The sequence below is a fragment of the Chiloscyllium punctatum genome, unplaced genomic scaffold (assembly GCF_047496795.1).
Source record: "Chiloscyllium punctatum isolate Juve2018m unplaced genomic scaffold, sChiPun1.3 scaffold_195, whole genome shotgun sequence".
Taxonomy (NCBI): Eukaryota; Metazoa; Chordata; class Chondrichthyes; order Orectolobiformes; family Hemiscylliidae; genus Chiloscyllium; species Chiloscyllium punctatum.
The window spans coordinates 290,632-315,081 of record NW_027309929.1 but is presented as its reverse complement, the minus strand read 5'-3'; positions in this window follow the sequence as shown (position 1 = coordinate 315,081).

The window sequence follows — 24,450 nt, the reverse complement described above, 5'->3', positions numbered from 1 at the left end:
GATCCCACTCTGTCAATGCAACAAACCCAGGGAATTGCAGACTGACCCCACTCTGTCAATGTACACACCCAGGGAAGAACAGACGGACCCCATGTTGTCAATGTAACACACCCAGGAAAGAGCATTCTGACCCCACTCTGTCAATGTAACACGCACAGGGAAGAGCAGACTGACCCCACTCTGTCAATGTAACACAACCAGGGAATTTCAGACTGACCGCACTCTGTCAATGTGACACACCCAGCGAAGAGCAGACTGATCCCACTCTGTCAATGTAACACACCCAGGGAAGAGCAGACTGACCCCACTCTGTCAATATTACACATCCAGGGAAGAGCAGACTGACCACACTCTGTCAATGTAACACACCCAGGGAAGAGAAGACTGACCCCACTCTGTCAATGTAACACACCCAGGGAAGAGCAGACTGACACCACTCTATCAATGTAAAACACCCAGGGAAGAGCAGACTGACCCCACTCTGTCAATTTAACACACCCAGCGAAGAGCAGACTGACCCGACTCTGTGAATGTAACACACCCAGGGAATTGCAGACTGACCTCACTCTGTCAATGTAACACACCCAGGGAAGTGCAGAGTGACCCCACTCTGTCAATGTAACACACCCAGAGAAGAGCAGACTGACCCCACTCTGTCAATGTAACTCACCCAGGGTAGAGCAGACTGATCCCACTCTGTCAATGTAACACACCCAGGGAAGAGCAGACTGACCCCACTCTATCAATGTAACACACCCAGGGAAGAGAAGACTGACCCCTCTCTGTCAATGACACAGACCCAGGGGAGAGCAGACTGACCCCACTCTGTCAATGTAAAACACCCAGGGAATTGCAGACTGACCCCACTCTGTCAATGTAACACACCCAGGGAAGAGCAGACTGATCCCACTCTGTCAATGTAACACTCCCAGGGAAGAGCAGACTGACCCCGCTCTGTCAATGTAACACACCCAGGGAAGAGAAGACTGACTCCACTCTGTCAATGAAATCCAACCAAGGAAGAGCAGACTGACCCCACTCTGTCAATGTAACACACCCAGGGAAGAGCAGACTGATCCCACTCTGTCAATGTAACACACCCAGGGAAGAGCAGACTGACCCCACTCTGTCAATGTAACACACCCAGGGAAGAGAAGACTGACCCCACTCTGTCAATGTAACACACCCAGGGAAGAGCAGACTGACCCCACTCAGTCAATGTAACACACCCAGGGAAGAGAAGACTGACCCCACTCTGTTAATGCAACACACCCAGGGGAGAGCAGACTGACCCCACTCTGTCAATGTAAAACACCCAGGGAATTGCAGACTGACCCTACTCTGTCAATCCAACAAACCCAGGGAATTGCAGACTTACCCCACTCTGTCAATGTACACACCCAGGGAAGAGCAGACTGATCCCACTCTGTCAATGCAACAAACCCAGGGAATTGCAGACTGACCCCACTTTGTCAATGTACACACCCAGGGAAGAACAGACGGACCCCATGTTGTCAATGTAACACACCCAGGAAAGAGCATTCTGACCCCACTCTGTCAATGTAACACACCCAGGAAAGAGCAGACTGATCCCACTCTGTCAATGTAACACACCCAGGGAAGAGCAGACTGACCCCACTCTGTCAATGTAACACATCCAGGGAAGAGCAGACTGACCACACTCTGTCAATGTAACACACCCAGGGAAGAGAAGACTCATCCCACTCTGTCAATGTAACAAACCCAGGGAAGAGCAGACTGACCCCACTCTGTGAATGTAACACACCCAGGGAAGAGCAGACTGATCCCACTCTGTCAATGTAACAAACCCAGGGAAGAGCAGACTGACCCCACTCTGTCAATGTCACACACCCAGAGAAGAGCAGACTGATCCCACTCTGTCAATGTAACAAATCCAGGGAATTGCAGACTGACCCCACTCTGTCAATTTAACACACCCCCAGGGAAGAGCAGACTGACTCCGCTCTGCCAATGTGACACACCAGGGAAGTGCAGACTGACTCCACTCTGTCAATGTAACCCACCCAAGAAAGAGCAGACTGCACCCACTCTGTCAATGTAACACACCCAGGGAAGAGCAGACTGATCCCACTCTGTCAATGTAACAAACCCTGGGAATTGCAGACTGACTCCACTCTGTCAATTTAACACACCCAGGGAAGAGCAGAGTGACCCTACTCTGTCAATGTAACAAACCCACGGAATTGCAGACTGACCCCACTCTGTCAATGTAACACACCCAGGGAAGAGCAGACTGATCCCACTCTGTCAATGCAACAAACCCAGGGAATTGCAGACTGACCCCACTCTGTCAATGTACACACCCAGGGAAGAACAGACGGACCCCATGTTGTCAATGTAACACACCCAGGAAAGAGCATTCTGACCCCACTCTGTCAATATAACACGCACAGGGAAGAGCAGACTGACCCCACTCTGTCAATGTAACACAACCAGGGAATTTCAGACTGAGCGCACTCTGTCAATGTGACACACCCAGGGAAGAGCAGACTGATCCCACTCTGTCAATGTAACACACCCAGGGAAGAGCAGACTGACCCCACTCTGTCAATGTAACACATCCAGGGAAGAGCAGATTGACCACACTCTGTCAATGTAACACACCCAGGGAAGAGAAGACTGACCCCACTCTGTCAATGTAACTCACCCAGGGTAGAGCAGACTGATCCCACTCTGTCAATGTAACACACCCAGGGAAGAGCAGACTGACCCCACTCTGTCAATGTAACACACCCAGGGAAGAGAAGACTGACCCCTCTCTGTCAATGCAACAGACCCAGGGGAGAGCAGACTGACCCCACTCTGTCAATGTAAAACACCCAGGGAATTGCAGACTGATCCCACTCTGTCAATGTAAAACAACCAGGGAAGAGCAGACTGATCCCACTCTGTCAATGGAACACTCCCAGGGAAGAGCAGACTGACCCCATTCTGTCATTGGAACACACCCAGTGAAGAGCAGACTAACGCCACTGTGACAAAGTAACACACCCAGGGAAGAGCAGACTGACCCCACTCTGTCAATGTAACTCACCCAGGGAGGAGCAGACTGAACCCACTCTGTCAAAGTAACATACCCAGGGAAGAGCAGACTGACCCCACTATGTCAATATAACACAACCAGGGAAGAGCAGTCTGAACCCACTCTGTCAAAGTAACACATCCAGGGAAGAGCAGACTGACCCCACTCTGTCAATGTGACGCACCCAGGGAAGAGCAGACTGACCCCACTCTGTCAATGTAACACACCCAGGGAAGAGCAGTCTCAACCCACTCTGTCAAACTAACACACCCAGGGTTGAGCAGACAGACCCCATTCTTAAAATGTAACCCATCCAGGGAAGAGCAGACTGAACCCACTATGTCAATATAACACAACCAGGGAAGAGCAGTCTGAACCCACTCTGTCAAAGTAACACATCCAGGGAAGAGCAGACTGACCCCACTCTGTCAATGTGACACACCCAGGGAAGAGCAGAGTGACTCCACTCTGTCAATGTGACGCACCCAGGTAAGAGCAGACTGACCCCACTCTGTCAATGTAGCACACCCAGGGAAGAGCAGACTGACCCCACTTTGTCAATATAACACACCCAGGGAAGAGCAGACTGACCCCACTCTGTCAATGTAACACACCAAGGGAAGATCAGACAAACCGACTCTGTCAATGTAACACACCCAGGGAAGAGCAGACTGACACCACTCAGTCAAAATATAACACACCCAGGGAAGAGCAGACTGACCACACTCTGTCAATGTAACACACCCAGGGAAGAGCAGACTGACCCCACTCTGTTAATGTAACACACCCATGGAAGAGCAGACTGACCCCACTCTGTTTGTGGAACACACCCAGGGAAGAGCAGTCTGAACCCACTCTTTCAAAGTAACACACCCAGGGAATAGCAGACTGACCCCACTCTGTCAATGTAACTCACAAAGGGAAGGGCAGACTGACCCCACTCTGTCAAAGTAACACACCCATGGAAGAGCAGACTGACCCAACTCTGTCAAAGTAACACACCCAGGGAAGAGCTGACTGACCCCATTCTGTCAATGTAACACACTCAGGGAAGAGTAGACTGACCCCACTCTGTCAATATAACACACCCAGGGAAGAGCAGACTGACCCCAGTCTGTCAATGTAACACACCCAGGGAAGAGCAGACTGGCCGCACTCTGTCAATGTAACCCACCCAGGGAAGAGCAGACTGACCCCACTCTGTCAATGTAACACATCCAGGGAAGAGCAGTCTGTCCCCACTCTGTCAATGTAACCCACCCAGGGAAGAGCAGACTGACCCCACTCTGTCAATGTAACACAGCAAGGGAAGATCAGACAAACCGACTCTGTCAATGTAACACACCAAGGGAAGAGCAGACTGACACCACTCAGTCAAAATATAACAAACCCAGGGAAGAGCAGACTGACCACACTCTGTCAATGTAACGCACCCAGGGAAGAGCAGACTGACCCCACTCTGTTAATGTAACACACCCAGGGAAGAGCAGACTGACCCCACTCTGTTTGTGGAACACACCCAGGGAAGAGCAGTCTGAACCCACTCTGTCAATATAACACAGCCAGGGAAGATCAGTCTGAACCCACTCTGTCAAAATAACACTCCTAGGGAAGAGCAGTCTGAACCCACTCTGTCAAAGGAACACATCAAGGAAAGAGCAGACTGACCACACTCTGTCAATAAAACACACCCAGGGAAGAGCAGTCTGACCCCACTCTGACAATGTAACACACCCAGGGAAAAGCAGACTGACCCCATTCTGTCATTGGAACACACCCAGTGAAGAGCAGACAAACGCCACTCTGTCAAAGTAACAAACACAGGGAAGAGCAGACTGTCCCCACTCTGTCTATATAACACACCCATGGAAGAGCAGACTGACACCAATTTGAAAATGTAACACACCCAGTGAAGAACAGAATGACCCCACACTGTCAATGTAACACTCCCAGGGAAGAGCAGACTGAACCCACTCTGTCAATGTAACACACCCAGGGAAGAGCAGACTGACCCCACTCTGTCAATATAACACACCCATGGAAGAGCAGACTGACACCAATGTGAAAATGTAACACACCCACTGAAGATCAGACTGAACCCACTCTGTCAATGTAATGCACCTAGGGCAGAGCAGACTCACCCCAATCTGACAATGTAACACACCGAGGGAAGAGCAGACTGGCCCCACTCTGTCAATGTAACACACCCAACGAAGAGCTGACTGACCCCACTCTGTCAATGTAAAACACCCAGGGAAGAGCAAACTGACCCCACTCAGTCAATGTAACATACCCAGGGAAGAGCAGGCTGACCCCATTCAGTCAAAGTAACGCACCCAGGGAAGAGCAGACTGACCCCAATCTGTCAATGTAACACACCCAGGGAAGAGCAGACTGACCCAAACTCTGTCAATGTAGCACACCCTGGGAAGAGCAGACTGATCACACTCGGTCAATGTAACACACCCAGGGAAGAGCAGACTGACCCCACTCTGACAATGTAACACAGCCAATGAAGAGCACACTGAAACCACTCTGTCAATGTAACACACCCAAGGAAGAGCAGACTGACCCCACTCTGTCAATGTAACACACACAGGGAAGAACATACTGACCCCACTCTGTCAATGTAACACACCCAGGGAAGAACAGACTGACCCCACTCTGTCAATGATACCGACCCTGGGAAGGACAGACTAACCCCACTCTGTGAATGTAACACACGCAAGGAAGAGCAGACTGACCCCACTCTGTCAATGTAACACACACAGGGAAGAACCTACTGACCCCACTCTGTCAATATAACACACCCAGGGAAGAGCAGACTGGACCCATTCTGTCAATGTAACACACACAGGAAGAGCAGAGTGACCCAACTCTGTCAATGTAACACACCAAGGGAAGATCAGACAAACCCACTCTGTCAATGTAACACACCCAGGGAAGAGCAGACTGACACCACTTAGTCAAAATATAACAAACCCAGGGAAGAGCTGACTGATCACACTCTGTCAATCTAACACACCCAGGGAAGAGCAGACTGACCCCACTCTGTCAATGTAACTCACCCAGGGAAGGGCAGACTGACCCCACTCTGTCAATGTAACAGACTCAGGGAAGAGCAGACTGACCCCACTCTGTCAATGTAACACACCCAGGGAAGAGCAGTCTGAACGGACTCTGTCAAAGTCACACACCCAATGAAGAGCAGACTGACCCCATTCTTAAAATGTAACCCACCCAGGGCAGAGCAGACTGACCCCACTCTGTCAATGTAACACAGCCAGGGAAGATCAGTCTGAACCCACTCTGTCAAAATAACACTCCCAGGGAAGAGCAGTCTGAACCCACTCTGTCAAAGGAACACATCAAGGGAAGAGCAGACTGACCCCACTCTGTCAATGTAACACAACCAGGGAAGAGCAGACTGACCCCATTCTGTCAATGTAACACACCCAGGGAAGAGCAGACTCACCCCACTCTGTCAATGTTACCCACCCTGGGAAGGACAGACTGACCCCACTCTGTGAATGTAACACACCCAGTGAAGAGCACACTGACCCCACGCTGTCAATGTAACAAACCCAGGGAAGGGCAGACTGAACGCACTCTGTCAATGTAACACATTCAGGGAAGATCAGACTGACCCAACTCTGTTAATGTAACAGACCCAGGGAGGAACAGACTGACCCCACTCTGTCAATGTAAAACACCCAGGGAAGATCAGACTGAAACCACTCTGTCAAAGTAACACACCCAGCAAAGAGCAGATTGACCCCACTCTGTCACTGTTACACACCCAGGGAAGAGCAGACTGACCCCACTCTGCCAATGTAACTCAACCAGGGAAGAGCAGACTGAACCCACTCTTTCAAAGTAACACACCCAGGGAATAGCAGACTGACCCCACTCTGTCAATGTAACTCACCCAGGGAAGGGCAGACTGACCCCACTCTGTCAATGTAACAGACTCAGGGAAGAGCAGACTGACCCCACTCTGTCAATGTAACACACCCAGGGAAGAGCAGTCTGAACGGACTCTGTCAAAGTCACACACCCAATGAAGAGCAGACTGACCCCATTCTTAAAATGTAACCCACCCAGGGAAGAGCAGACTGACCCCACTCTGTCAATGTAACACAGCCAGGGAAGATCAGTCTGAACCCACTCTGTCAAAATAACACTCCCAGGGAAGAGCAGTCTGAACCCACTCTGTCAAAGGAACACATCAAGGGAAGAGCAGACTGACCCCACTCTGTCAATGTAACACAACCAGGGAAGAGCAGACTGACCCCATTCTGTCAATGTAACACACCCAGGGAAGAGCATACTCACCCCACTCTGTCAATGTTACCCACCCTGGGAAGGACAGACTGACCCCACTCTGTGAATGTAACACACCCAGTGAAGAGCACACTGACCCCACGCTGTCAATGTAACAAACCCAGGGAAGGGCAGACTGAACGCACTCTGTCAATGTAACACATTCAGGGAAGATCAGACTGACCCAACTCTGTTAATGTAACAGACCCAGGGAGGAACAGACTGACCCCACTCTGTCAATGTAAAACACCCAGGGAAGATCAGACTGAAACCACTCTGTCAAAGTAACACACCCAGCAAAGAGCAGATTGACCCCACTCTGTCACTGTTACACACCCAGGGAAGAGCAGACTGACCCCACTCTGCCAATGTAACTCAACCAGGGAAGAGCAGACTGACCCCATTCCGTCAATGTAAACCAGCCAGTGAAGAGCAGACTGACCCCACTCTGTCAATGCAACACACTCAGTGAAGAGCAGACTGACCAAACTCTGTCAATGTTACCCACCCTGGGAAGGACAGACTAACCCCACTCTGTGAATGTAACACACCCAGGGAAGAGCATACTGACCCCACTCTGTCAATGTAACAAACCCAGGGAAGGGCAGACTGACACCACTCTGTCAATGTAACACATTCAGGGAAGAGCAGACAGACCCAACTCTGTCAACGTAACAGACCCAGGGAAGAACAGACTGACCCCACTCTGTCAATGGAACACACCCAGGGAAGAGCAGACTGACACCACTCTGTCAAAATAACACACCCAGGGAAGAACAGTCTTAAACCACTCTCTCAAAGTAACACACACAGGAAAGAGCAGACTGACCCAACTCTGTAAATGTAACACACCCAGGGAAGAGCAGACCGACCCCACTCAGTCAATGTAACACATCCAGGTAAGAGCAGTCTGAACCCACTCTGTCAAAGGAACACATCCAGGGAAGAGCAGACTGACCACACTCTGTCAATGTGACACACCCAGGGAAGAGCAGAATGACCCCACTCTGTCAATGTAACACATCCAGGGAAGAGCAGACTGACCCCACTCTGTCAATATAACACAGCCAGGGAAGAGCAGACTGATACCACTCAGTCAATGTAACATTCTCAGGGAAGAGCAGACTGACCCCACTCTGTCAATGTAACACACCCAAGGACGTGCAGACTGACCCCACCTTTCAAAGTAACCCACCGAGGAAAAAGCAGATTGACCCCACTCTGTCAATGTAACACACCCAGGGAAGATCAGACTGACCCCACTCTGTCAATGTAACACGCCCAGGGAAGAGCAGACTGACTCCACTCTATCAATGTAACATGCCGAGGGAAGATCAGACTGATCCCACTCTGTCAATGTAACACAACCAGGGAAGATCAGACTGACCCCATTCTGTCAAAGTAACACACCCAGGGAAGAATAGACTGACCCCACTCTGTCAAAATAACACACCCAGGGAAGAGAAGACTGACCCCATTCAGTCAAAGTAACGCACCAAGGGAAGAGCAGACTGACCCAAACTCTGTCAATGTAACACACCCTGGGAAGAGAAGATTGACCCCACTCTGTCAATGTCACACACCCAGGGAAGAGCAGACTGACCCCACTCTGTCAAAGTTACACACCCTGGGAAGGACAGACTGACCCCACTCTGTCAATCTAACACACCCAGGGAAGAGCAGACTGACCCCACTCTGTCAATGTAACACATACAGGAAGAGCAGAGTGACCCCACTCTGTCAATGTTACTCACCCTGGGAAGGACAGACTGACCCCACTCTGTGAATGCAACACACCCAGGGAAGAGCAGACAGACACCACTCTGTCAATGCAACACACCCAGGGAAAGGCAGACTGACCCCACTTTGTCAATATAACACACCCAGGGAAGAGCAGACTGACCCTACTCTGTCAATGTAACACGCCCAGGGAAGATCAGACAGACCACACTCTGTCAATGTAACACATACAGGAAGAGCAGAGTGACCCCACTCTGTCAATATTACTCACCCTGGGAAGGACAGACTGACCCCACTCTGTGAATGCAACACACCCAGGGAAGAGCAGACAGACCCCAATCTGTCAATGCAACACACCCAGGGAAAGGCAGACTGACCCCACTCTGTCAATGTAACACACCCAGGGAAGAGCAGACTGACCCCACTCTGTCAATGTAACACACTCAGGGAAGAGCAGACTGACCAAACTCTGTCAATTTAAAACACCCAGGGAAGAGCAGACTGACACCATTCAGTCAATGTAACGCACCCAGGGAAGAGCAGACTGAACCCACTCTGACAATGTAACACAGCCAATGAAGAGCACACTGAAACCACTCTGTCAATGTAACACACCCAAGGAAGAGCAGACTGACCCCACTCTGTCAATGTAACACACACAGGGAAGAACATACTGACCCCACTCTGTCAATGTAACACACCCAGGGAAGAACAGACTGACCCCACTCTGTCAATGATACCGACCCTGGGAAGGACAGACTAACCCCACTCTGTGAATGTAACACACGCAAGGAAGAGCAGACTGACCCCACTCTGTCAATGTAACACACACAGGGAAGAACATACTGACCCGACTCTGTCAATGTAACACACCCAAGGAAGAGCAGACTGACCCCACTCTGTCAATGTAACACACACAGGGAAGAACATACTGACCCCACTCTGTCAATGTAACACACCCAGGGAAGAACAGACTGACCCCACTCTGTCAATGATACCGACCCTGGGAAGGACAGACTAACCCCACTCTGTGAATGTAACACACGCAAGGAAGAGCAGACTGACCCCACTCTGTCAATGTAACACACACAGGGAAGAACATACTGACCCCACTCTGTCAATATAACACACGCAGGGAAGAGCAGACTGGCCCCATTCTGTCAATGTAACACACACAGGAAGAGCAGAGTGACCCAACTCTGTCAATGTAACACACCAAGGGAAGATCAGACAAACCCACTCTGTCAATGTAACTCACCCAGGGAAGGGCAGACTGACCCCACTCTGTCAATGTAACAGACTCAGGGAAGAGCAGACTGACCCCACTCTGTCAATGTAACACACCCAGGGAAGAGCAGTCTGAACGGACTCTGTCAAAGTCACACACCCAATGAAGAGCAGACTGACCCCATTCTTAAAATGTAACCCACCCAGGGAAGAGCAGACTGACCCCACTCTGACAATGTAACACAGCCAATGAAGAGCACACTGAAACCACTCTGTCAATGTAACACACCCAAGGAAGAGCAGACTGACCCCACTCTGTCAAAGTAACACACACAGGGAAGAACATACTGACCCCACTCTGTCAATGTAACACACCCAGGGAAGAACAGACTGACCCCACTCTGTCAATGATACCGACCCTGGGAAGGACAGACTAACCCCACTCTGTGAATGTAACACACGCAAGGAAGAGCAGACTGACCCCACTCTGTCAATGTAACACACACAGGGAAGAACATACTGACCCCACTCTGTCAATGTAACACACCCAAGGAAGAGCAGACTGACCCCACTCTGTCAATGTAACACACACAGGGAAGAACATACTGACCCCACTCTGTCAATGTAACACACCCAGGGAAGAACAGACTGACCCCACTCTGTCAATGATACCGACCCTGGGAAGGACAGACTAACCCCACTCTGTGAATGTAACACACGCAAGGAAGAGCAGACTGACCCCACTCTGTCAATGTAACACACACAGGGAAGAACATACTGACCCCACTCTGTCAATATAACACACCCAGGGAAGAGCAGACTGGCCCCATTCTGTCAATGTAACACACACAGGAAGAGCAGAGTGACCCAACTCTGTCAATGTAACACACCAAGGGAAGATCAGACAAACCCACTCTGTCAATGTAACTCACCCAGGGAAGGGCAGACTGACCCCACTCTGTCAATGTAACAGACTCAGGGAAGAGCAGACTGACCCCACTCTGTCAATGTAACACACCCAGGGAAGAGCAGTCTGAACGGACTCTGTCAAAGTCACACACCCAATGAAGAGCAGACTGACCCCATTCTTAAAATGTAACCCACCCAGGGAAGAGCAGACTGACCCCACTCTGTCAATGTAACACAGCCAGGGAAGATCAGTCTGAACCCACTCTGTCAAAATAACACTCCCAGGGAAGAGCAGTCTGAACCCACTCTGTCAAAGGAACACATCAAGGGAAGAGCAGACTGACCCCACACTCTCAAAGTAACTCACCCAGGGGAGAGCAGACTGACCCCACTCTGTCAATATAACCCATCCAGGGAAGAGCAGACTGGCCACACTCTGTCAATATAACACACCCAGGGAAGAGCAGTCTGACCCCAGTCTGACAATGTAACACACCCAAGGAAGAGCAGACTGACCCCATTCTGTCATTGGAACACACCCAGTGAAGAGCAGACTAACGCCACTGTGTCAAAGTAACACACCCAGGGAAGAGCAGACTGACCCCACTCTGTCAATGTAACTCACCCAGGGAGGAGCAGACTGAACCCACTCTGTCAAAGTAACATACCCAGGGAAGAGCAGACTGACCCCACTATGTCAATATAACACAACCAGGGAAGAGCAGTCTGAACCCACTCTGTCAAAGTAACACATCCAGGGAAGAGCAGACTGACCCCACTCTGTCAATGTGACGCACCCAGGGAAGAGCAGACTGACCCCACTCTGTCAATGTAACACACCCAGGGAAGAGCAGTCTCAACCCACTCTGTCAAACTAACACACCCAGGGTTGAGCAGACAGACCCCATTCTTAAAATGTAACCCATCCAGGGAAGAGCAGACTGAACCCACTATGTCAATATAACACAACCAGGGAAGAGCAGTCTGAACCCACTCTGTCAAAGTAACACATCCAGGGAAGAGCAGACTGACCCCACTCTGTCAATGTGACACACCCAGGGAAGAGCAGAGTGACTCCACTCTGTCAATGTGACGCACCCAGGTAAGAGCAGACTGACCCCACTCTGTCAATGTAGCACACCCAGGGAAGAGCAGACTGACCCCACTTTGTCAATATAACACACCCAGGGAAGAGCAGACTGACCCCACTCTGTCAATATAACACACCAAGGGAAGATCAGACAAACCGACTCTGTCAATGTAACACACCCAGGGAAGAGCAGACTGACACCACTCAGTCAAAATATAACACACCCAGGGAAGAGCAGACTGACCACACTCTGTCAATGTAACACACCCAGGGAAGAGCAGACTGACCCCACTCTGTCATTGGAACACACCCAGTGAAGAGCAGACTAACGCCACTGTGTCAAAGTAACACACCCAGGGAAGAGCAGACTGACCCCACTCTGTCAATGTAGCACACCCAGGGAAGAGCAGACTGACCCCACTTTGTCAATATAACACACCCAGGGAAGAGCAGACTGACCCCACTCTGTCAATGTAACACACCAAGGGAAGATCAGACAAACCGACTCTGTCAATGTAACACACCCAGGGAAGAGCAGACTGACACCACTCAGTCAAAATATAACACACCCAGGGAAGAGCAGACTGACCACACTCTGTCAATGTAACACACCAAGGGAAGATCAGACAAACCCACTCTGTCAATGTAACTCACCCAGGGAAGAACAGACTGACCCCACTCTGTCAATGTAACAGACTCAGGGAAGAGCAGACTGACCCCACTCTGTCAATGTAACACACCCAGGGAAGAGCAGTCTGAACGGACTCTGTCAAAGTCACACACCCAATGAAGAGCAGACTGACCCCATTCTTAAAATGTAACCCACCCAGGGAAGAGCAGACTGACCCCACTCTGTCAATGTAACACAGCCAGGGAAGATCAGTCTGAACCCACTCTGTCAAAATAACACTCCCAGGGAAGAGCAGTCTGAACCCACTCTGTCAAAGGAACACATCAAGGGAAGAGCAGACTGACCCCACACTGTCAATGTAACTCACCAAGGGGAGAGCAGACTGACTCCACTCTGTCAATATAACCCACCCAGGGAAGAGCAGACTGGCCACACTCTGTCAATATAACACACCCAGGGAAGAGCAGTCTGACCCCAGTCTGACAATGTAACACACCCAAGGAAGAGCAGACTGACCCCATTCTGTCATTGGAACACACCCAGTGAAGAGCAGACTAACGCCACTGTGTCAAAGTAACACACCCAGGGAAGAGCAGACTGACCCCACTCTGTCAATGTAACTCACCCAGGGAGGAGCAGACTGAACCCACTCTGTCAAAGTAACATACCCAGGGAAGAGCAGACTGACCCCACTATGTCAATATAACACAACCAGGGAAGAGCAGTCTGAACCCACTCTGTCAAAATAACACATCCAGGGAAGAGCAGACTGACCCCACTCTGTCAATGTGACGCACCCAGGGAAGAGCAGACTGACCCCACTCTGTCAATGTAACACACCCAGGGAAGAGCAGTCTCAACCCACTCTGTCAAACTAACACACCCAGGGTTGAGCAGACAGACCCCATTCTTAAAATGTAACCCATCCAGGGAAGAGCAGACTGAACCCACTATGTCAATATAACACAACCAGGGAAGAGCAGTCTGAACACACTCTGTCAAAGTAACACATCCAGGGAAGAGCAGACTGACCCCACTCTGTCAATGTGACACACCCAGGGAAGAGCAGAGTGACTCCACTCTGTCAATGTGACGCACCCAGGTAAGAGCAGACTGACCCCACTCTGTCAATGTAGCACACCCAGGGAAGAGCAGACTGACCCCACTTTGTCAATATAACACACCCAGGGAAGAGCAGACTGACCCCACTCTGTCAATGTAACACACCAAGGGAAGATCAGACAAACCGACTCTGTCAATGTAACACACCCAGGGAAGAGCAGACTGACACCACTCAGTCAAAATATAACACACCCAGGGAAGAGCAGACTGACCACACTCTGTCAATGTAACACACCCAGGGAAGAGCAGACTGACCCCACTCTGTTAATGTAACACACCCATGGAAGAGCAGACTGACCCCACTCTGTTTGTGGAACACACCCAGGGAAGAGCAGTCTGAACCCACTCTTTCAAAGTAACACACCCAGGGAATAGCAGACTGACCCCACTCTGTCAATGTAACTCACAAAGGGAAGGGCAGACTGACCCCACTCTGTCAAAGTAACACACCCATGGAAGAGCAGACTGACCCAACTCTGTCAAAGTAACACACCCAGGGAAGAGCTGACTGACCCCATTCTGTCAATGTAACACACTCAGGGAAGAGTAGACTGACCCCACTCTGTCAATATAACACACCCAGGGAAGAGCAGACTGACCCCAGTCTGTCAATGTAACACACCCAGGGAAGAGCAGACTGGCCGCACTCTGTCAATGTAACCCACCCAGGGAAGAGCAGACTGACCCCACTCTGTCAATGTAACACATCCAGGGAAGAGCAGTCTGTCCCCACTCTGTCAATGTAACCCACCCAGGGAAGAGCAGACTGACCCCACTCTGTCAATGTAACACAGCAAGGGAAGATCAGACAAACCGACTCTGTCAATGTAACACACCAAGGGAAGAGCAGACTGACACCACTCAGTCAAAATATAACAAACCCAGGGAAGAGCAGACTGACCACACTCTGTCAATGTAACGCACCCAGGGAAGAGCAGACTGACCCCACTCTGTTAATGTAACACACCCAGGGAAGAGCAGACTGACCCCACTCTGTTTGTGGAACACACCCAGGGAAGAGCAGTCTGAACCCACTCTGTCAATATAACACAGCCAGGGAAGATCAGTCTGAACCCACTCTGTCAAAATAACACTCCCAGGGAAGAGAAGTCTGAACCCACTCTGTCAAAGGAATACATCAAGGAAAGAGCAGACTGACCACATTCTGTCAATAAAACACACCCAGGGAAGAGCAGTCTGACCCCACACTGACAATGTAACACACCCAGGGAAAAGCAGACTGACCCCATTCTGTCATTGGAACACACCCAGTGAAGAGCAGACTAACGCCACTCTGTCAAAGTAACACACACAGGGAAGAGCAGACTGTCCCCACTCTGTCTATATAACACACCCATGGAAGAGCAGACTGACACCAATTTGAAAATGTAACACACCCAGTGAAGAACAGAATGACCCCACACTGTCAATGTAACACTCCCAGGGAAGAGCAGACTGAACCCACTCTGTCAATGTAACACACCCAGGGAAGAGCAGACTGACCCCACTCTGTCAATATAACACACCCATGGAAGAGCAGACTGACACCAATGTGAAAATGTACCACACCCACTGAAGATCAGACTGAACCCACTCTGTCAATGTAATGCACCTAGGGCAGAGCAGACTCACCCCAATCTGACAATGTAACACACCGAGGGAAGAGCAGACTGGCCCCACTCTGTCAATGTAACACACCCAACGAAGAGCTGACTGACCCCACTCTGTCAATGTAAAACACCCAGGGAAGAGCAAACTGACCCCACTCAGTCAATGTAACATACCCAGGGAAGAGCAGGCTGACCCCATTCAGTCAAAGTAACGCACCCAGGGAAGAGCAGACTGACCCCAATCTGTCAATGTAACACACCCAGGGAAGAGCAGACTGACCCAAACTCTGTCAATGTAGCACACCCTGGGAAGAGCAGACTGATCACACTCGGTCAATGTAACACACCCAGGGAAGAGCAGACTGACCCCACTCTGACAATGTAACACAGCCAATGAAGAGCACACTGAAACCACTCTGTCAATGTAACACACCCAAGGAAGAGCAGACTGACCCCACTCTGTCAATGTAACACACACAGGGAAGAACATACTGACCCCACTCTGTCAATGTAACACACCCAGGGAAGAACAGACTGACCCCACTCTGTCAATGATACCGACCCTGGGAAGGACAGACTAACCCCACTCTGTGAATGTAACACACGCAAGGAAGAGCAGACTGACCCCACTCTGTCAATGTAACACACACAGGGAAGAACATACTGACCCCACTCTGTCAATATAACACACCCAGGGAAGAGCAGACTGGCCCCATTCTGTCAATGTAACACACACAGGAAGAGCAGAGTGACCCAACTCTGTCAATGTAACACACCAAGGGAAGATCAGACGAACCCACTCTGTCAATGTAACACACCCAGGGAAGAGCAGACTGACCCAAACTCTGTCAATGTAGCACACCCTGGGAAGAGCAGACTGATCACACTCGGTCAATGTAACACACCCAGGGAAGAGCAGACTGACCCCACTCTGACAATGTAACACAGCCAATGAAGAGCACACTGAAACCACTCTGTCAATGTAACACACCCAAGGAAGAGCAGACTGACCCCACTCTGTCAATGTAACACACACAGGGAAGAACATACTGACCCCACTCTGTCAATGTAACACAGCCAGGGAAGAACAGACTGACCCCACTCTGTCAATGATACCGACCCTGGGAAGGACAGACTAACCCCACTCTGTGAATGTAACACACGCAAGGAAGAGCAGACTGACCCCACTCTGTCAATGTAACACACACAGGGAAGAACATACTGACCCCACTCTGTCAATATAACACACCCAGGGAAGAGCAGACTGGCCCCATTCTGTCAATGTAACACACACAGGAAGAGCAGAGTGACCCAACTCTGTCAATGTAACACACCAAGGGAAGATCAGACAAACCCACTCTGTCAATGTAACACACCCAGGGAAGAGCAGACTGACACCACTCAGTCAAAATATAACAAACCCAGGGAAGAGCTGACTGATCACACTCTGTCAATCTAACACACCCAGGGAAGAGCAGACTGACCCCACTCTGTCAATGTAACTCACCCAGGGAAGGGCAGACTGACCCCACTCTGTCAATGTAACAGACTCAGGGAAGAGCAGACTGACCCCACTCTGTCAATGTAACACACCCAGGGAAGAGCAGTCTGAACGGACTCTGTCAAAGTCACACACCCAATGAAGAGCAGACTGACCCCATTCTTAAAATGTAACCCACCCAGGGAAGAGCAGACTGACCCCACTCTGTCAATGTAACACACCCAGGGAAGATCAGTCTGAACCCACTCTGTCAAAATAACACTCCCAGGGAAGAGCAGTCTGAACCCACTCTGTCAAAGGAACACATCAAGGGAAGAGCAGACTGACCCCACACTCTCAATGTAACTCACCCAGGGGAGAGCAGACTGACCCCACTCTGTCAACATAACCCACCCAGGGAAGAGCAGACTGGCCACACTCTGTCAATATAACACACCCAGGGAAGAGCAGTCTGACCCCAGTCTGACAATGTAACACACCCAAGGAAGAGCAGACTGACCCCATTCTGTCATTGGAACACACCCAGTGAAGAGCAGACTAACGCCACTGTGTCAAAGTAACACACCCAGGGAAGAGCAGACTGACCCCACTCTGTCAATGTAACTCACCCAGGGAGGAGCAGACTGAACCCACTCTGTCAAAGTAACATACCCAGGGAAGAGCAGACTGACCCCACTATGTCAATATAACACAACCAGGGAAGAGCAGTCTGAACCCACTCTGTCAAAGTAACACATCCAGGGAAGAGCAGACTGACCCCACTCTGTCAATGTGACGCACCCAGGGAAGAGCAGACTGACTCCACTCTGTCAATGTAACACACCCAGGGAAGAGCAGTCTCAACCCACTCTGTCAAACTAACACACCCAGGGTTGAGCAGACAGACCCCATTCTTAAAATGTAACCCATCCAGGGAAGAGCAGACTGAACCCACTATGTCAATATAACACAACCAGGGAAGAGCAGTCTGAACCCACTCTGTCAAAGTAACACATCCAGGGAAGAGCAGACTGACCCCACTCTGTCAATGTGACACACCCAGGGAAGAGCAGAGTGACTCCACTGTGTCAATGTGACGCACCCAGGTAAGAGCAGACTGACCCCACTCTGTCAATGTAGCACACCCAGGGAAGAGCAGACTGACCCCACTTTGTCAATATAACACACCCAGGGAAGAGCAGACTGACCCCACTCTGTCAATGTAACACACCAAGGGAAGATCAGACAAACCGACTCTTTCAATGTAACACACCCAGGGAAGAGCAGACTGACACCACTCAGTCAAAATATAACACACCCAGGGAAGAGCAGACTGACCACACTCTGTCAATGTAACACACCCAGGGAAGAGCAGACTGACCCCACTCTGTTAATGTAACACACCCATGGAAGAGCAGACTGACCCCACTCTGTTTGTGGAACACACCCAGGGAAGAGCAGTCTGAACCCACTCTTTCAAAGTAACACACCCAGGGAATAGCAGACTGACCCCACTCTGTCAATGTAACTCACAAAGGGAAGGGCAGACTGACCCCACTCTGTCAAAGTAACACACCCATGGAAGAGCAGACTGACCCAACTCTGTCAAAGTAACACACCCAGGGAAGAGCTGACTGACCCCATTCTGTCAATGGAACACACTCAGGGAAGAGTAGACTGACCCCACTCTGTCAATATAACACACCCAGGGAAGAGCAGACTGACCCCAGTCTGTCAATGTAACACACCCAGGGAAGAGCAGACTGGCCGCACTCTGTCAATGTAACCCACCCAGGGAAGAGCAGACTGACCCCACTCTGTCAATGTAACACATCAAGGGAAGAGCAGTCTGTCCCCACTCTGTCAATGTAACCCACCCAGGGAAGAGCAGACTGACCCCCTCTGTCAATGTAACACAGCAAGGGAAGATCAGACAAACCGACTCTGTCAATGTAACACACCAAGGGAAGAGCAGACTGACACCACTCAGTCAAAATATAACAAACCCAGGGAAGAGCAGACTGACCACACTCTGTCAATGTAACGCACCCAGGGAAGAGCAGACTGACCCCACTCTGTTAATGTAACACACCCAGGGAAGAGCAGACTGACCCCACTCTGTTTGTGGAACACACCCAGGGAAGAGCAGTCTGAACCCACTCTGTCAATATAACACAGCCAGGGAAGATCAGTCTGAACCCACTCTGTCAAAATAACACTCCCAGGGAAGAGCAGACTGAACCCACTCTGTCAATGTAACACACCCAGGGAAGAGCAGACTGACCCCACTCTGTCAATATAACACACCCATGGAAGAGCAGACTGACACCAATGTGAAAATGTAACACACCCACTGAAGATCAGACTGAACCCACTCTGTCAATGTAATGCACCTAGGGCAGAGCAGACTCACCCCAATCTGACAATGTAACACACCGAGGGAAGAGCAGACTGGCCCCACTCTGTCAATGTAACACACCCAACGAAGAGCTGACTGACCCCACTCTGTCAATGTAAAACACCCAGGGAAGAGCAAACTGACCCCACTCAGTCAATGTAACATACCCAGGGAAGAGCAGGGTGACCCCATTCTGTCAATGTAACTCACCCAGGGAAGGGCAGACTGACCCCACTCTGTCAATGTAACAGACTCAGGGAAGAGCAGACTGACCCCACTCTGTCAATGTAACACACCAATGGAAGAGCAGACTGACCCCAGTCTTTTCAATGTAACACACCCGGGGAAGAGCAGACTGACACCATTCTGTCAATGTAACACACCCAGGGAAGAGCAGACTGACCCCACTCTGTCAATGTGACGCACCCAGGGAAGAGCAGACTGACCCCACTCTGTCAATGTAACACACCCAGGGAAGAGCAGTCTCAACCCACTCTGTCAAACTAACACACCCAGGGTTGAGCAGACTGACCCCATTCTTAAAATGTAACCCATCCAGGGAAGAGCAGACTGAACCCACTATGTCAATATAACACAACCAGGGAAGAGCAGTTTGAACCCACTCTGTCAAAGTAACACATCCAGGGAAGAGCAGACTGACCCCACTCTGTCAATGTGACACACCCAGGGAAGAGCAGAGTGACTCCACTCTGTCAATGTGACGCACCCAGGTAAGAGCAGACTGACCCCACTCTGTCAATGTAGCACACCCAGGGAAGAGCAGACTGACCCCACTTTGTCAATATAACACACCCAGGGAAGAGCAGACTGACCCCACTCTGTCAATGTAACACACCAAGGGAAGATCAGACAAACCGACTCTGTCAATGTAACACACCCAGGGAAGAGCAGACTGACACCACTCAGTCAAAATATAACACACCCAGGGAAGAGCAGACTGACCACACTCTGTCAATGTAACACACCCAGGGAAGAGCAGACTGACCCCACTCTGATAATGTAACACACCCATGGAAGAGCAGACTGACCCCACTCTGTTTGTGGAACATACCCAGGGAAGAGCAGTCTGAACCCACTCTTTCAAAGTAACACACCCAGGGAATAGCAGACTGACCCCACTCTGTCAATGTAACTCACAAAGGGAAGGGCAGACTGACCCCACTCTGTCAAAGTAACACACCCATGGAAGAGCAGACTGACCCCACTCTGTCAATGTAACACACACAGGGAAGAACATACTGACCCCACTCTGTCAATGTAACACACCCAGGGAAGAACAGACTGACCCCACTCTGTCAATGATACCGACCCTGGGAAGGACAGACTAACCCCACTCTGTGAATGTAACACACGCAAGGAAGAGCAGTCTGACCCCACTCTGTCAATGTAACACACACAGGGAAGAACATACTGACCCCACTCTGTCAATATAACACACCCAGGGAAGAGCAGACTGGCCCCATTCTGTCAATGTAACACACACAGGAAGAGCAGAGTGACCCAACTCTGTCAATGTAACACACCAAGGGAAGATCAGACAACCCCACTCTGTCAATGTAACACACCCAGGGAAGAGCAGACTGACACCACTCGCTCAAAATATAACAAACCCAGGGAAGAGCTGACTGATCACACTCTGTCAATCTAACACACCCAGGGAAGAGCAGACTGACCCCACTCTGTCAATGTAACTCACCCAGGGAAGGGCAGACTGACCCCACTCTGTCAATGTAACAGACTCAGGGAAGAGCAGACTGACCCCACTCTGTCAATGTAACACACCCAGGGAAGAGCAGTCTGAACGGACTCTGTCAAAGTCACACACCCAATGAAGAGCAGACTGACCCCATTCTTAAAATGTAACCCACCCAGGGAAGAGCAGACTGACCCCACTCTGTCAATGTAACACAGCCAGGGAAGATCAGTCTGAACCCACTCTGTCAAAATAACACTCCCAGGGAAGAGCAGTCTGAACCCACTCTGTCAAAGGAACACATCAAGGGAAGAGCAGACTGACCCCACACTGTCAATGTAACTCACCCAGGGGAGAGCAGACTGACCCCACTCTGTCAATATAACCCACCCAGGGAAGAGCAGACTGGCCACACTCTGTCAATATAACACACCCAGGGAAGAGCAGTCTGACCCCAGTCTGACAATGTAACACACCCAAGGAAGAGCAGACTGACCCCATTCTGTCATTGGAACACACCCAGTGAAGAGCAGACTAACGCCACTGTGTCAAAGTAACACACCCAGGGAAGAGCAGACTGACCCCACTCTGTCAATGTAACTCACCCAGGGAGGAGCAGACTGAACCCACTCTGTCAAAGTAACATACCCAGGGAAGAGCAGACTGACCCCACTATGTCAATATAACACAACCAGGGAAGAGCAGTCTGAACCCAGTCTGTCAAAGTAACACATCCAGGGAAGAGCAGACTGACCCCACTCTGTCAATGTGACGCACCCAGGGAAGAGCAGACTGACCCCACTCTGTCAATGTAACACACCCAGGGAAGAGCAGTCTCAACCCACTCTGTCAAACTAACACACCCAGGGTTGAGCAGACAGACCCCATTCTTAAAATGTAACCCATCCAGGGAAGAGCTGACTGAACCCACTATGTCAATATAACACAACCAGGGAAGAGCAGTCTGAACCCACTCTGTCAAAGTAACACATCCAGGGAAGAGCAGACTGACCCCACTCTGTCAATGTGACACACCCAGGGAAGAGCAGAGTGACTCCACTCTGTCAATGTGACGCACCCAGGTAAGAGCAGACTGACCCCACTCTGTCAATGTAGCACACCCAGGGAAGAGCAGATTGACCCCACTTTGTCAATATAACACACCCAGGGAAGAGCAGACTGACCCCACTCTGTCAATGTAACACACCAAGGGAAGATCAGACAAACCGACTCTGTCAATGTAACACACCCAGGGAAGAGCAGACTGACACCACTCAGTCAAAATATAACACACCCAGGGAAGAGCAGACTGACCACACTCTGTCAATGTAACACACCCAGGGAAGAGCAGACTGACCCCACTCTGTTAATGTAACACACCCATGGAAGAGCAGACTGACCCCACTCTGTTTGTGGAACACACCCAGGGAAGAGCAGTCTGAACCCACTCTTTCAAAGTAACACACCCAGGGAATAGCAGACTGACCCCACTCTGTCAATGTAACTCACAAAGGGAAGGGCAGACTGACCCCACTCTGTCAAAGTAACACACCAATGGAAGAGCAGACTGACCCAACTCTGTCAAAGTAACACACCCAGGGAAGAGCTGACTGACCCCATTCTGTCAATGTAACACACTCAGGGAAGAGTAGACTGACCCCACTCTGTCAATATAACACACCCAGGGAAGAGCAGACTGACCCCAGTCTGTCAATGTAACACACCCAGGGAAGAGCAGACTGGCCGCACTCTGTCAATGTAACCCACCCAGGGAAGAGCAGACTGACCCCACTCTGTCAATGTAACAAATCCAGGGAAGAGCAGTCTGTCCCCACTCTGTCAATGTAACCCACCCAGGGAAGAGCAGACTGACCCCACTCTGTCAATGTAACACAGCAAGGGAAGATCAGACAAACCGACTCTGTCAATGTAACACACCAAGGGAAGAGCAGACTGACACCACTCAGTCAAAATATAACAAACCCAGGGAAGAGCAGACTGACCACACTCTGTCAATGTAACGCACCCAGGGAAGAGCAGACTGACCCCACTCTGTTAATGTAACACACCCAGGGAAGAGCAGACTGACCCCACTCTGTTTGTGGAACACACCCAGGGAAGAGCAGTCTGAACCCACTCTGTCAATATAACACAGCCAGGGAAGAGCAGACTGACACCAATGTGAAAATGTAACACACCCACTGAAGATCAGACTGAACCCACTCTGTCAATGTAATGCACCTAGGGCAGAGCAGACTCACCCCAATCTGACAATGTAACACACCGAGGGAAGAGCAGACTGGCCCCACTCTGTCAATGTAACACACCCAACGAAGAGCTGACTGACCCCACTCTGTCAATGTAAAACACCCAGGGAAGAGCAAACTGACCCCACTCAGTCAATGTAACATACCCAGGGAAGAGCAGGCTGACCCCATTCAGTCAAAGTAACGCACCCAGGGAAGAGCAGACTGACCCCAATCTGTCAATGTAACACACCCAGGGAAGAGCAGACTGACCCAAACTCTGTCAATGTAGCACACCCTGGGAAGAGCAGACTGATCACACTCGGTCAATGTAACACACCCAGGGAAGAGCAGACTGACCCCACTCTGTCAAAGTAATACACCAAGGGAAGATCAGACAAGCCCACTCTGTCAATGTAACACACCCAGGGAAGAGCAGACTGACCCCATTCTGTCAATGTAACTCACCCAGGGAAGGGCAGACTGACCCCACTCTGTCAATGTAACAGACTCAGGGAAGAGCAGACTGACCCCACTCTGTCAATGTAACACACCAATGGAAGAGCAGACTGACCCCAGTCTTTTCAATGTAACACACCCGGGGAAGAGCAGACTGACACCATTCTGTCAATGTAACACACCCAGGGAAGAGCAGACTGACCCCACTCTGTCAATGTGACGCACCCAGGGAAGAGCAGACTGACCCCACTCTGTCAATGTAACACACCCAGGGAAGAGCAGTCTCAACCCACTCTGTCAAACTAACACACCCAGGGTTGAGCAGACTGACCCCATTCTTAAAATGTAACCCATCCAGGGAAGAGCAGACTGAACCCACTATGTCAATATAACACAACCAGGGAAGAGCAGTCTGAACCCACTCTGTCAAAGTAACA